Genomic DNA, 13,046 nt, shown 5'->3' on the forward strand with positions numbered 1-13,046 from the left:
TGAGTCAGTCACCAGTTTCATGCATCCATCATCACTCACACAAGTCTCAACAAAAGTCTATCTTAGCCCATGGCCAAGTGGCCATGCAATCCTTTTATAGTGGTGTCCTTCCGGGATCTTCCCTGTGGTCCAATCGGAATAGCCACAGGACCTGAGCATGTGATCCCCAAGCTCAAATGAGAGGATAAGCCATGGGCATGCTCAGTAGTCCAAAAGAAGGACTTAGTCCCTAGAGCTGCTCGCTGCTGGCTAGTATGGATTGCTATAGCTGGACCAGGGTGTGGCAGCAGCAACCAAACCGACAGTGCTAGCCTGAGCAAGACAAAGGGATCAACATCTTTGCTGAGCAGGACCCTCTGCGGCCTGGACCGACAGAAGGCAAGGCTCGAGATTCCTCCTGTGCAGAGGCCGGAATCTGACGCCTACCAGTATGTTTCCATGGGCCGGAATCCCTGTGCTTTGGACACAGCGGATACCCTGCTCCACCCAAAGTGCCGCCCCCTGTTGTACTCACGGTGATTCCGGATGTGTTCAATGAACACATCCTTAATCACTGCATCATATTCATAGACTGGGTTATTTATCTTGCGGAGACTGAGCATCTCCACAAGATATATAGACATGCTGCGGTCTATAAAAATGCGCTGCATGTGCGGTTACGCAGGGCTGCCGGATGCAGATGTGCACGCAAAGTGGAGATGGGATTTCATAAAATCCCCTCCACTATGCTGTAACATCTGGATGCTGCGGATTGGACGCTGCGGCTGGTGGAAACATACCCTAACACTGCTTGAACAGATACCGTGTGATATCCAGAATGTGACATCTGAAGTCTTCAGCTGAGTCTGTTTCATACTGATTCCCATTGGTCTCCTACAACTCAGTTTTGAGAAGCTGATGAGATACCATGGCAGCTAAGGAGTCTGTTGAAGACCCCTCTACCTGCCATCTTACTTCTCCTGTAAAGCTACAGGCTGAACTTCATGGGAAAACATCAAAATCACTACATACTGCAATACTTTGTTATACATGTTTTAATGGTTGCAGGATATGGCTTTAATCTGCAGATTAATAGTGCTGTAAAGGTCTCCATCCTTTGCACCAAATGTGTGACACCAGGAAGAAAATTAACTTTGTTCCTTCCAGGAGTAACCAACTTAGTGCAATCTAAGTGAGATCCAAGTAGACATCAGATTGCACTTGGACAAATGTTGCTCTATGGGGCAGCAGACATGTCTACTTCTTTCCTAGGACATAGCTGGTTTGGAGAAAAAGTGTCAACATGTCCAAGTTTGATCCAATATTTGCATTACACTAAGCCATGTAAGTCAATGAGTGCATACAAGTTATCAGACGGCACTCAGATGACATCTGAGTGCAGTCCAATTTCCACGCACTGACACAATGTAGAAGATATGGAAATTTTGTTCTACTTCTTCACCGCACAGTGTACTCCTATTCTGATTAGAGTTTGATCAGAGTGTTATTTCCATAATCAGCCCAACTCTCTCAGATGAAAAATTCCATGTGCCCCTCCCCTTACAGTCATAAGCGCATGCCAGCATGGCTACAATCACTGAACAAGTGTGAGTGTTGGCTGCAAGCACACCCTGGCACTTTGACTGACAGTCTCACTAATTAACCCCGACAGTGAACACAGTAAAAAAATAAATAAATAAAAAACTAGGCAAAAATCTATGCTTTTTCATCATACAGCCAAACAAAAAGTCGAATAAAACGCGATAAAAAGGCACAATACAGCTCCATTAGCCGAAAAATAATAAAATTATAGTTCTCAGAATAAAGCGATGGAAAAATAATTACTTTGTCTATAAAATAGTTTTTATTGTGTAAAAGCACCAAAACTTAAAAAATGGTATTGCTGTAAGAACAAAGCTGCCTTATCAATTTTACCAGACAAGGAAAGTGTGAGGCAGTGACCGGTGTCATATGTGAGGGTCGCTCTTTGTCCACAAGGATGCGCACAGCAGCGTATTGAGACCGTGGGAGTGCATTGCAGTGACAGGCATAGCCGTGATTGCAATTAGGGATGGGCGAGTGTAAAATAATGCATATCCTGTAAAATACTCAGGACTAGTTACCAGATAAAAATATAGTGGTTTATTTGCTTACTTCCATCAAAGAAAGGTTATTACAGAAAAACAGGTGAATAAAAATAGGTGAAAGAGAAATTGTCCATTAGATCATGTTCTGAGATCCCACATGGCAAAAGCAACATGTATTCTTCTTCTCTCCGAGATCCTGAATAGCAAATGGCTGCTGTGTCTCAGTTCGGCTTCTCACATCGCCAGCTGTTATGTCATGTCATCTTGCGTCTGTCTCTCATGATGGTGAGGGAAGAAGAGAGCACCCTCTACAGTTAGCCATGAATTATATACGTCTCTTGAAACACGTGATCTCTACATATATGGAGCTGTCTTTCTACCATGAGCCAAGCTTAAAAATAGCCTATGTCATGTAAGCTAAAGCATTCTACAGAACTGGGTCTAATAAGAAATTAACGGATTATTAATATTTAACAATTCCCCCTTTTGAGGGAGACAGACATTAATTGGAACCCTCAAATATAACAAGATCTTCTTTCTTCTTTTCTTCTTCTTTGACAAAATAATTTAATATCAATAATAATAATAATAATAATAATAATAATATTAGATTACCGTTATAAGTACTCAATGACATAATTGATGTGAATTCATGTTATGGTAAGCCGTGAACAATATTCATATAAAATATGTATAATTATACTTCCCTAAGTCTAAATTGAAGCATCTCAGGTCCAGTCATCATCATCTGATGTCATCTGGTCTTCATTTTGATGTCTTCTGTCTTCTTCTTGGTTCTTTTAAAAATACAGTTTTCTTATAGCATATAGATGTGTTGTGTATCAAATCAAAGTCCATAATTTCAAATGTTAATACGAAAACAAAGTCTATGCAGCTTTAATATCTGTGCAGTGTTATCTTTAAAAACCTGGGCTTACATTGGCTCGCCTTGGATATTCTGGAATCCTCCATCGGTACTGGTCTTTGAACAGGTGTGACGTCTTTGGTCAGCAAAGCAAGGGTTAAAATGACTCTTCCTTGCTAAACATAGCACCATAACCAGTCCTTGTCCTAATGCACAGGACATATGTCAGGGTTGTAGCTTCCTGATAATTACCTTCATTGTTCACCAGCTTTCATCGAAGCTTTTCAGGTGATTGAAAACCTCTGGAACTTGATAAGAACGTGATAACACCGTTCATCTCAGCATCATAGGATCATCGTCCTCTGGTTGTCAGGTTAGACACTTTAATTGTGACTGTCGGTGGTGAATACTGCACTTGTGACTGTCGGTGGTGGATACTGCACTTGTGACTGTCAGTGGTGGATACTGCACTTGTGATTAACACAGTCTATTACTCAGTAATCATAGCTTTGTTACCTTCTGGGACTTCTGGATCGCGGCATTCTTCTTCTTGCAACTGATAAAAATCAATGAAGTTTAGAAATGTGAAAAGTCTTTATTAACATAATTTCAGTATCTTGCTTGAAGTCTTCATTCCCTATTCTATACCAAATCTGGTAATTTCCCTATCCCATAATATCACAGCGTACCATAGCAATCAGTAATATCCATATAATTATTATCAGAATTTGTACTGTATATGGATTTCAATATTTGAAATAATAAACCAATAATAAGTGATAATACATTATTATCCATTTTTTTCATGTGATAGAACATTTTTATGTCATAGGTGTAATTACCTTTTTCAACCCATAGGTGTCACTGTGTTTTATGTAACCAGTGTTTTCATCTTTATTAATAAGGAATATATTTATTATACTAATAATATGTAGGAATGTATAGCCATGAACCAAAATAAGAATATATGAGTGAGCGAATGAATGAATAAAAGAACTGTTGCATATAACTCAGAAGTGAAACATTTTCCTTAGTAATAGAACCATATAATTGCTATATTTAATGAAGCAATATTCTCAGTAGATATTACTTTACTAAATATTGGTGAAAGAATTAAAAATAATGAAAAATAAGAATGAAAAATAAGAATAAGAATAAGGCCTTTATGTTGATGCAGAGTAGTTATGTCTTCAGTAACATATACCCTTAATATTTCCATGATCTGGATTATTTCATAATTGTCATAAACTTGTGTTATCAAAATATTCAAATCATGCAACTTTGCATATAATTCCTCTTAGTGTAAAGAAATGACTCTTTATAATACTTGTTATTATACCCAATACTTATACCATTGTACCTTATTAATATTTTTTCCTATTAAAATGTGTGAAGAAGAGGTATTAATCAAATGTGATTATGTAGTCAGGATAAAAAACATATTTCTCCCTTAATACCAAAAAATATTGTTTCATGAAATAATTCATTTATCAAAACCAAAATTAAAAATAATTAATGTATAAATTATGTGAATTTATACCTGCTTATACCATTATTTGTCTGAAGATGTGTAACCATCAAAATTAATTTGAATATCATAAAATTATCCTTTGGAAAAATTAATTTAAATGTAACACACTTGGACAGAGAAGGAAGGTCCACTATTCCCAGATGCAGCTGGTGAATACCAGGCTCTGTGCTGGTGCCTGTTTAAAAGAGCTAAAGCTGATAAGGAAAGAATAGATTTTTTCCTAAACTATTTTCTATTTTGTTGTGCGATTGCACTTATCCACAATTAACTAAATCAAGAAATAATAATTACTATAGAAATATAGAAATATATGTTGTGTAGATAATATTTCATTATGTATCTTAATATTCTAATAATTTATCTGATCTGCATATTTCTCCTAAAGATAAAAGCTTTGGGGTTTTTTTTTTTTTCTTTCTCTCATGCATTCAGGATCCTGAGGTCTCACAAACGTATCACATTACTCGCTCAGCAGCTGCTCATACACTCAGTCACTGTCACTCAGACTGTGTCACATATTAACTTTAATACACGTATTTTAACCCAAATTATCCTAATTATCAATGCATTGTAAACTATTTCAATTTAGTCTCTTAATATTTCTTTGAATATTCCCCAAATACACATGACATAAATATATATGTATAGCTATACTTGACATTTAGGCCTGGAAAAAATTCCATTGCTTTGCAAAAGACCCCCTTTAAAATTCTTTTCCTAAGGAACAGGGACATAGTATACTGGTATGGTATACTTATTATTAGAACAAGGTTGAAATTTTCACCTGTTGAGGTTGTCATTCAAACCATGCAGTAAAAAAAAACACACACCCAGAACATTTTAAAAAGCAATTAGTTATTTCCTTTTAAGGGTTAGATATATAAAATCATGCAATTATTGCTACATCCTGTGTAAATAAAGACATAAATCCTTGGAAGAGAATTTTTCTCGATTAAGTCCTGCTTTGAAATGAAAATTCTAAGGAAACATAAAAAATAAGGTTAATATCATATAATTCTAAATATTATTACTGATGTAGATTTTAATTTTCATTAAAAAATACAGTTCTACTATTTCTACTTCTACAAACACTCTATATATATACTGTATGACTATGTATATATCCACAAACCATAAAACTACAGGATTATACTCTATAACTCACTAATTGTATAACACTGTTACACAATATATATATATTACTTTTTCTAGCCAATTCCTACACCCATACTTATTTCTCTGCAAAAAATATCCTGAAAGGTTCTTGCCATTTTAAAGCTGATAGATTCTTGGAGCAGAGTATTCAGTTTACAGGCCATGATGTCACTCACCACCTGTTTCTGTCTGTTAAATTCGGCCATCTTTGTTACAGAAAGAAAATCAGAACTCATCATTTTTCTTAATTCAATTTGTGTCTTTTCGGTGTTCTTTTGCATCATTCCATATGGTTTATAACAAACATGTGATTTTCTTTTTCTTTCTTCGTAGATTTGATTTTGGGGAAAACTCATTTTAGAAGGTTTTGCTAATACAGGCTTCTGATAAGATTTTACTCTGCCTGTCTTTCCAAAATTAGCACAATTTACTTTCCTTTCACGATTCTCGTGTTTTCTGGCAAAATCGAGGGATTGCGCACATTCAAACAAAGAATCTTTTTGTGACGCAATAACACGAGATGCAGGATTTAGAAACCAAAATTTGCTTACAAAACTCCTTATGAGGGACGGTGTTTTGACATTCTCACTCAGCATTTTGTACAAACGTTCATATATGGACATGAACGTAAAAATACATTCCTTCCGACCAATCCTTAATTTTTGAAGAATATCAATATCTGGATGATTTTCATTTGATGAACAAAAAATGAGAATTTTTAATCTGTCCTTATCAGTTAAATTCTCATGTGTTTCACCAGATAACTTTAAAGACAATCTCCTTGCAAAATTTACAGGGATCCACATTTTGAACAACTGATTCTTCTCCTCGTTAGATAAATCAAATTTTCCAGAACAACTTTCAAAGATCTCAGAGTTTCTATAAACATCTATTTTGTTGTCATAAGCAGGAATTATTTGGCATATCTTTATCAAATCCTTCCTCACACTAATTCGGATTTGGGCCTGTGAGTCTTCTATTTTTAGTGGTACGTCTTTCCCTTGTACGTCCTCTACGTCAGTTCTGAAGTCTCCTCCTACGTCTCCATCTTGTTCCACGTCTGCAAGGTCACCTTCAATGACTGCTACTTGTAACTGTTTCTCCACATTACAGTGAATCTCGGGAATATCACTATCCTCTACACAATCATTTTTAGATTTCTCTGACACAGATCTATGAAATATATCTACCATCTGTAGAATATTTTTTAATCTCTCTCTTTCTCTATTGAAAAACTTAGAATCTAACCTCTGATTCTCGAGTTCACACTCGGCATATAAACTTAACCATAAAACTTCTGAATTAGAATTGTCTACAGACTTAAATTTCAATTTACTCTGCTTAGCAAGACAATTAATGACATCCATTTTATCTTACCTTGAAATGTCTCAGCTCCTTTGATGGACAACGCTGGGTTCCTGTCTTCACACGTCTGGCTTAGGTCTGGTACTTTTGGCACTTGTAGTACTTCTCAATCTATCTGGTACTTCTTACTTCTAGGTTCTATGTGATTCTTGTAAGTAGTGGAATTCCCGATAACTTACACATATGATTTGACGTTAGCAAAGTCCAATCCCCCGTGTGTGCAAGTTGAGGGAAATCCGCAAAAAAGTACAAAAATTCAGATCTGGCTGGCTCTCCAATGTAAAATAATGCATATCCTGTAAAATACTCAGGACTAGTTACCAGATAAAAATATAGTGGTTTATTTGCTTACTTCCATCAAAGAAAGGTTATTACAGAAAAACAGGTGAATAAAAATAGGTGAAAGAGAAATTGTCCATTAGATCATGTTCTGAGATCCCACATGGCAAAAGCAACATGTATTCTTCTTCTCTCCGAGATCCTGAATAGCAAATGGCTGCTGTGTCTCAGTTCGGCTTCTCACATCGCCAGCTGTTATGTCATGTCATCTTGCGTCTGTCTCTCATGATGGTGAGGGAAGAAGAGAGCACCCTCTACAGTTAGCCATGAATTATATACGTCTCTTGAAACACGTGATCTCTACATATATGGAGCTGTCTTTCTACCATGAGCCAAGCTTAAAAATAGCCTATGTCATGTAAGCTAAAGCATTCTACAGAACTGGGTCTAATAAGAAATTAACGGATTATTAATATTTAACAGCGAGTCTACTCGCTAGGACTCGTTATGTAGTGTCGGTGGTGGGGTGCCGAGCTGGGGGGGGTGGTCCTACTTTTATACCGCGCAGAGATGTCAACAGAGACACGATGGAGGCAGATTCTGGGTGCAACAGGTCCAAGTTTATTTCTTCACTTGCCGTCTGACTGACGGCACACCTCGCGGCCCTCCGTTTCCAGAGCCGCTTCTCACACCGTACACTGGAGACGTGTCTGCACACACCGTCCCCTCCTTTACTGTCGACGCTCCTGACAGTTCCGTCACTGTGGCCGCCTTAGGCCCATTAACCAACAGCGCTTCTACTGCTCAGTCGTCGTGTCACATGCGGTGTCTTACACCCAGCACCTCGTCTCAACTGCGGTCCTTTCCTGTCAGGACCACCCCCCTGACGTCCTCTCTCCTCAGTCCCCCTGGTCTGGATTCTCCTCAGAGTGCACAGACTGTCGTAGTCCTCCTGTCGCTTGAGCTCCCCCTGGGGACTGGAACTTTCTGGAACCCTCCCTCAGTATTTATAACTCCCCCGGTTCCTTGAAACTGTCACTCTAACTGTCACCATGCCCCCCATGACCAACGGTTTCTAAAGCCCTAAGCTGCTGTAAAGTCCTTTGCTCACACTCCACCCTGCCATCTAATGGTCATCCCAAGGTACTGCACGTCCACTACACTTTCCTAGTTGTTTCCCCACTGTAATCACTGACTCCTACCTACACTGTGCAAACCTATCTTTCTTCACTCTGACTAGTCCGTCCGTCCGTCAGGTCACCTTCCCTACACTCCCCCTTCCTTTGTCCATTGTCGTCCTCGACAATCGTCATCCCTGCCTTCGTCGTTCTGAATCTACACCTACATTCTGTTGTCGGACCAGAAGTTGAGCCAAACCCACTATCTACGGGGGCCAAACCATACTGGGAGCACTATGCTCTGAGCAGCCTACTGCTACTCACCAGCGCGCACGCCACATGACAACGTCTTTCAAATTGGGCAAGGTACACCCGTATTCTCTCTACGGCGTGTATCTTTCCCCTACTCTCCCCTACTGTTACCTTTCACTATCCGGTACGCCATGATCGAGGCCACTCACCTACCAGATCATTGCCGGCGCCCGCCTTTCCTTCTTCAGGGGTGTCCGTGGTGTTGGGGACCTGACCTAGGACGGCTGTCTTTCTCACGTCTTCCAACTCATTTTCCTTCTTTCAATTACATGTCATGGTCGGCGTCCCGGTCTCCCAGACCTCCTCAACTCTTAGATCCCTACCGGATCTCACACTTTCCTTTGGTCCCGCAGACCTTCCCTTACCCGGACCTGTTGCATTTTACTTTGCATATTATACATCATACAACTTTATAATAGCACAAGTACCCCATTTTTTATAATTTTTTTTTTTTCCGTTTTCTTTTGCTCATTTTAAAACCAACATATAACAACATAACATTGCATGTCTTCTTTCTCCCCCCTTCCTTGGACATGGACACTCCCTCTCTTCTAAGTATCCCCGCTCTGTCAGTCTAACAAGTAAACACAAACTATCCTGTAAGAGGAACATAGAAAAACAGACATAAAAATCACAGATAAACATTTCTTTTTTTTTTTTAAAAGCTGACCGCGAACTGTCCTTTTGACCTGCACAACGGTGCAACGAACTCCTGACAGTTCAATCCTCCTTTCGGTGGTCAGTAGTATGGGACCCCACAACCGTGGAGCTCCCAGGATGCAAGAAGTGTCCCTTTCTGCAAGATAGTATAAACGAGCCGTCCCGGGGGTCGTGCAGCCGCCATGCCAGCCTCTCCCCTCTCATGGAGCAGGTTCCAGACTTCCTGCCCCCTGGCCCTCTTCTTCTCTATAACTCCTGCGACCCAAACAGAGGGTCCGGCATGAGCCCTGGAGTCCGGTGGGCGGGACTTAACCGAGGAAGGACGTGGATCAGAGGCGGCCGATGATTCCTGCGGCTCAACAGCCGCTGGGGCCAGGTGGCAAATGGGGACAACCGGGTCCTTGGAGGCTGGAATCACAAGGCCCACTAAGTCGGCCGCAGTCGACTTCAGCAGCGGCATAACCGCGGCCTCAGGACAGGCCGCATCCACTACTTCCAATGGAGCCGGAGTAACGGCCGGTTCCAACGACGCAGCTGCTATCAGCAGGGGGAACGCAGCAGCGTCTTCTTTGGATGACTTCCGCACTGGCGGCTCCAGGCGGGGTACCTCAGGGACTTGAGCAGGGGCCTCGCACAACTCTGCATACACCACTGGGCCCGATGTACCCAGGCCTTCCGGTGCGCAGGGGGCAGCGTGCTGCGGCGGAATGATGAGGGCCGCTGGCGGAGGCACTGGTGGTGCCGGGGGTACTCTCACCTTCCCCGGCGCTGCGGCCTCCATCACATCAATACGTGGCTTCACCCGCAGCCTCCGTCCCTCGCTCCACTGTCCCGCGGGTTTTTCCCCTAAACTCGGGGGCTCCGCTGAGAAGTCCTCTGCTGGTATTGGTGGCGGCCGTTTTCGCTGACTCCGCTCAGGCTCCGCTCCCCAGCTCAGCATCCCGCTGCTCTCCCGTGGCTCTGAGGGCGACTTCTGGCACAGCTCCATCCCCTGCCGCCACTGCCACTCTAGGCGGCCGATGCCCCGACACCTGCAGAGTCTCATACCGTCCGTTGGGCAGCACTCGAATGGCATCAGACAGCCGCAGCCAAGTTTTTCTTCTGTGCCACTCCCTCTGTGAGGTGAGGTGTTGGCAGGCCTCTCCACCATCCTGTCTGGGTCCAATATATGGAAGCGTCGATTTCCAGGCACATACTGCTTCCTTTTGGGGTACGTTGGAGGGGGTCCCAGTCCATTCAACACGACTGCAAACACCCGGACCTCTCCTCTGCGCTGAAGCAACACCGCCATACTGCACAGTACCTGGTACCGCCCCGGATCCTCTGCTGGCCACACAGATCCGCCACAGCGCTTCCCATTTGTATTCCACAGGTAGGTCATTTGTAATCCACAGGTAATTGTAATCCAAACAGAGTAGTCCAAGTCCTTTTCCATTCTTTGAGGCAGGTCTGCCGCAGAAGATGGGGTATTAGCGGCGGCGATCCTGCCGACTACGCCAAATGTAGTGTCGGTGGTGGGGTGCCGAGCTGGGGGGGGTGGTCCTACTTTTATACCGCGCAGAGATGACAACAGAGACACGATGGAGGCAGATTCTGGGTGCAACAGGTCCAAGTTTATTCCTTCACTTGCCGTCTGACTGACGGCACACCTCGCGGCCCTCCGTTTCCAGAGCCGCTTCTCACACCGTACACTGGAGACGTGTCTGCACACACCATCCCCTCCTTTACTGTCGACGCTCCTGACAGTTCCGTCACTGTGGCCGCCTTAGGCCCATTAACCAACAGCGCTTCTACTGCTCAGTCGTCGTGTCACATACGGTGTCTTACACCCAGCACCTCGTCTCAACTGCGGTCCTTTCCTGTCAGGACCACCCCCCTGACGTCCTCTCTCCTCAGTCCCCCTGGTCTGGATTCTCCTCAGAGTGCACAGACTGTCGTAGTCCTCCTGTCACTTGAGCTCCCCCTGGGGACTGGAACTTTCTGGAACCCTCCCTCAGTATTTATAACTCCCCCGGTTCCTTGAAACTGTCACTCTAACTGTCACCACGCCCCCATGACCAACGGTTTCTAAAGCCCTAAGCTGCTGTAAAGTCCTTTGCTCACACTCCACCCTGCCATCTAATGGTCAACCCAAGGTACTGCACGTCCACTACACTTTCCTAGTTGTTTCCCCACTGTAATCACTGACTCCTACCTACACTGTGCAAACCTTTCTTCACTCTGACTAGTCCGTCCGTCCGTCAGGTCACCTTCCCTACAGTTACTCGGCGAATAGTAAGGGACTCGCTGGACTCGTTACTCGGCGAGTCTCCCAGTGATTACTCGCACAGTAACGAGTCCAATGCAAGTCAATGGCAATCCTAGTTTTGTCAGAGTTTTTTTTTCATCACATCGCTGTCAACAGCGAGTCTGAGCGAGTCTACGATTCCGAGTCCTGTATACTGGATTCGGGACTCACTTATACAGAATCTGTTATGTTCCTACAAGTTTCCAAGACAGCCTATGTCAACACACAGCGATTGTGAACGAGTCTGAGCGAGTCTACGAATCCCGAGTCCTGTATACTGGATTCGGGACTCGCAAATATAGAATCTGTTATGTTCCTACAAACCTTCCGAGACAGCCTAGCGTGTTAGGTCAGAAAACTTTTTTAGATGGACAAGCATGTTAGCCAATCATATTCAGTAATGTTGGTTGTGGCAGGACTATGATTGGCTTCTGTCCATCGTGATGCCTATGTCATGTATGAGAGGCGAGGCTGTATATAAGCCTTTTCCACCGCCATTTCCTCTACATTCCTGAGAGATCTGAGATAGAGCAGGGTGAGGTAGATGCTTGAGCAGATCATAGGGATTGTCAGTTAGTGTAGGGAAACTTCAAGATTCCTTATATTAAACCCAAACAGCTCTTCTGAGAGCTACCAGGAGGACAGAGGAGTACTGTGTAGACTGTAGGCAGGCAGGCAGGGAGGATCAAGCCTTACAGTGCAGTGCACAGTGCAGGGACTAGTGTGCAGCTTCACTGCTAGGTGTCAGCACACACACTTACCCCGCCAGCAAGTGACGCCTACAGCACCACCTAACTCCATCTCGGTGACTGTGCATTTGTCAACAATGTCACAAAAACCACAATTTCCCAAAAAAGAGGTTGCAAAGGGACGAGGTCGTGGCCGTAGCAGTGCAGGGAACATCACTTGAGCGATCTCCCTCCAGGCTGTAGTCCGCTGGATCTTATGCCCATAGGCAGGGTCAGTGGGGAGCCAAAGCAGGGGCCGAGCCTCCACCATATCAATCAACTGCAGCGTGTTGACAGTGACACGGGCCATGATTGCTCTGTATTGCTCTGTGTGTGTGTGCGTATGTCAACTCGACTCGGATTATTTCCTGTTTGCTCAAAGCATGGTGTGTGCTAGAGAAAATCGCTTCCCTCGCCTCATCGGCGCTAAATAAGACAAACAAATGCGAATTTGGACTCGGACACAGCAGCAACAAACTGTTGCGAGTGGGGTTTACAAATCGCCAATGCAAGCGCTTTCTGAGACACATCTGCGATTTGTAAATCGCACATTACTCACTAAGACTCGCTTCCCCATTCATTAACATTGGACTCGCTAGACTCGCAATGAGTAGCGAGTCCCGGGCTCGGACTCGCTAGAGTCAAGCGATTCCGAGTAATTTAGGACTCGCCCATCACTA

This window comes from Dendrobates tinctorius, unplaced genomic scaffold (assembly GCF_039654945.1).
Source record: "Dendrobates tinctorius isolate UK_male_01 unplaced genomic scaffold, ASM3965494v1 ptg000008l, whole genome shotgun sequence".
Taxonomy (NCBI): domain Eukaryota; kingdom Metazoa; phylum Chordata; class Amphibia; order Anura; family Dendrobatidae; genus Dendrobates; species Dendrobates tinctorius.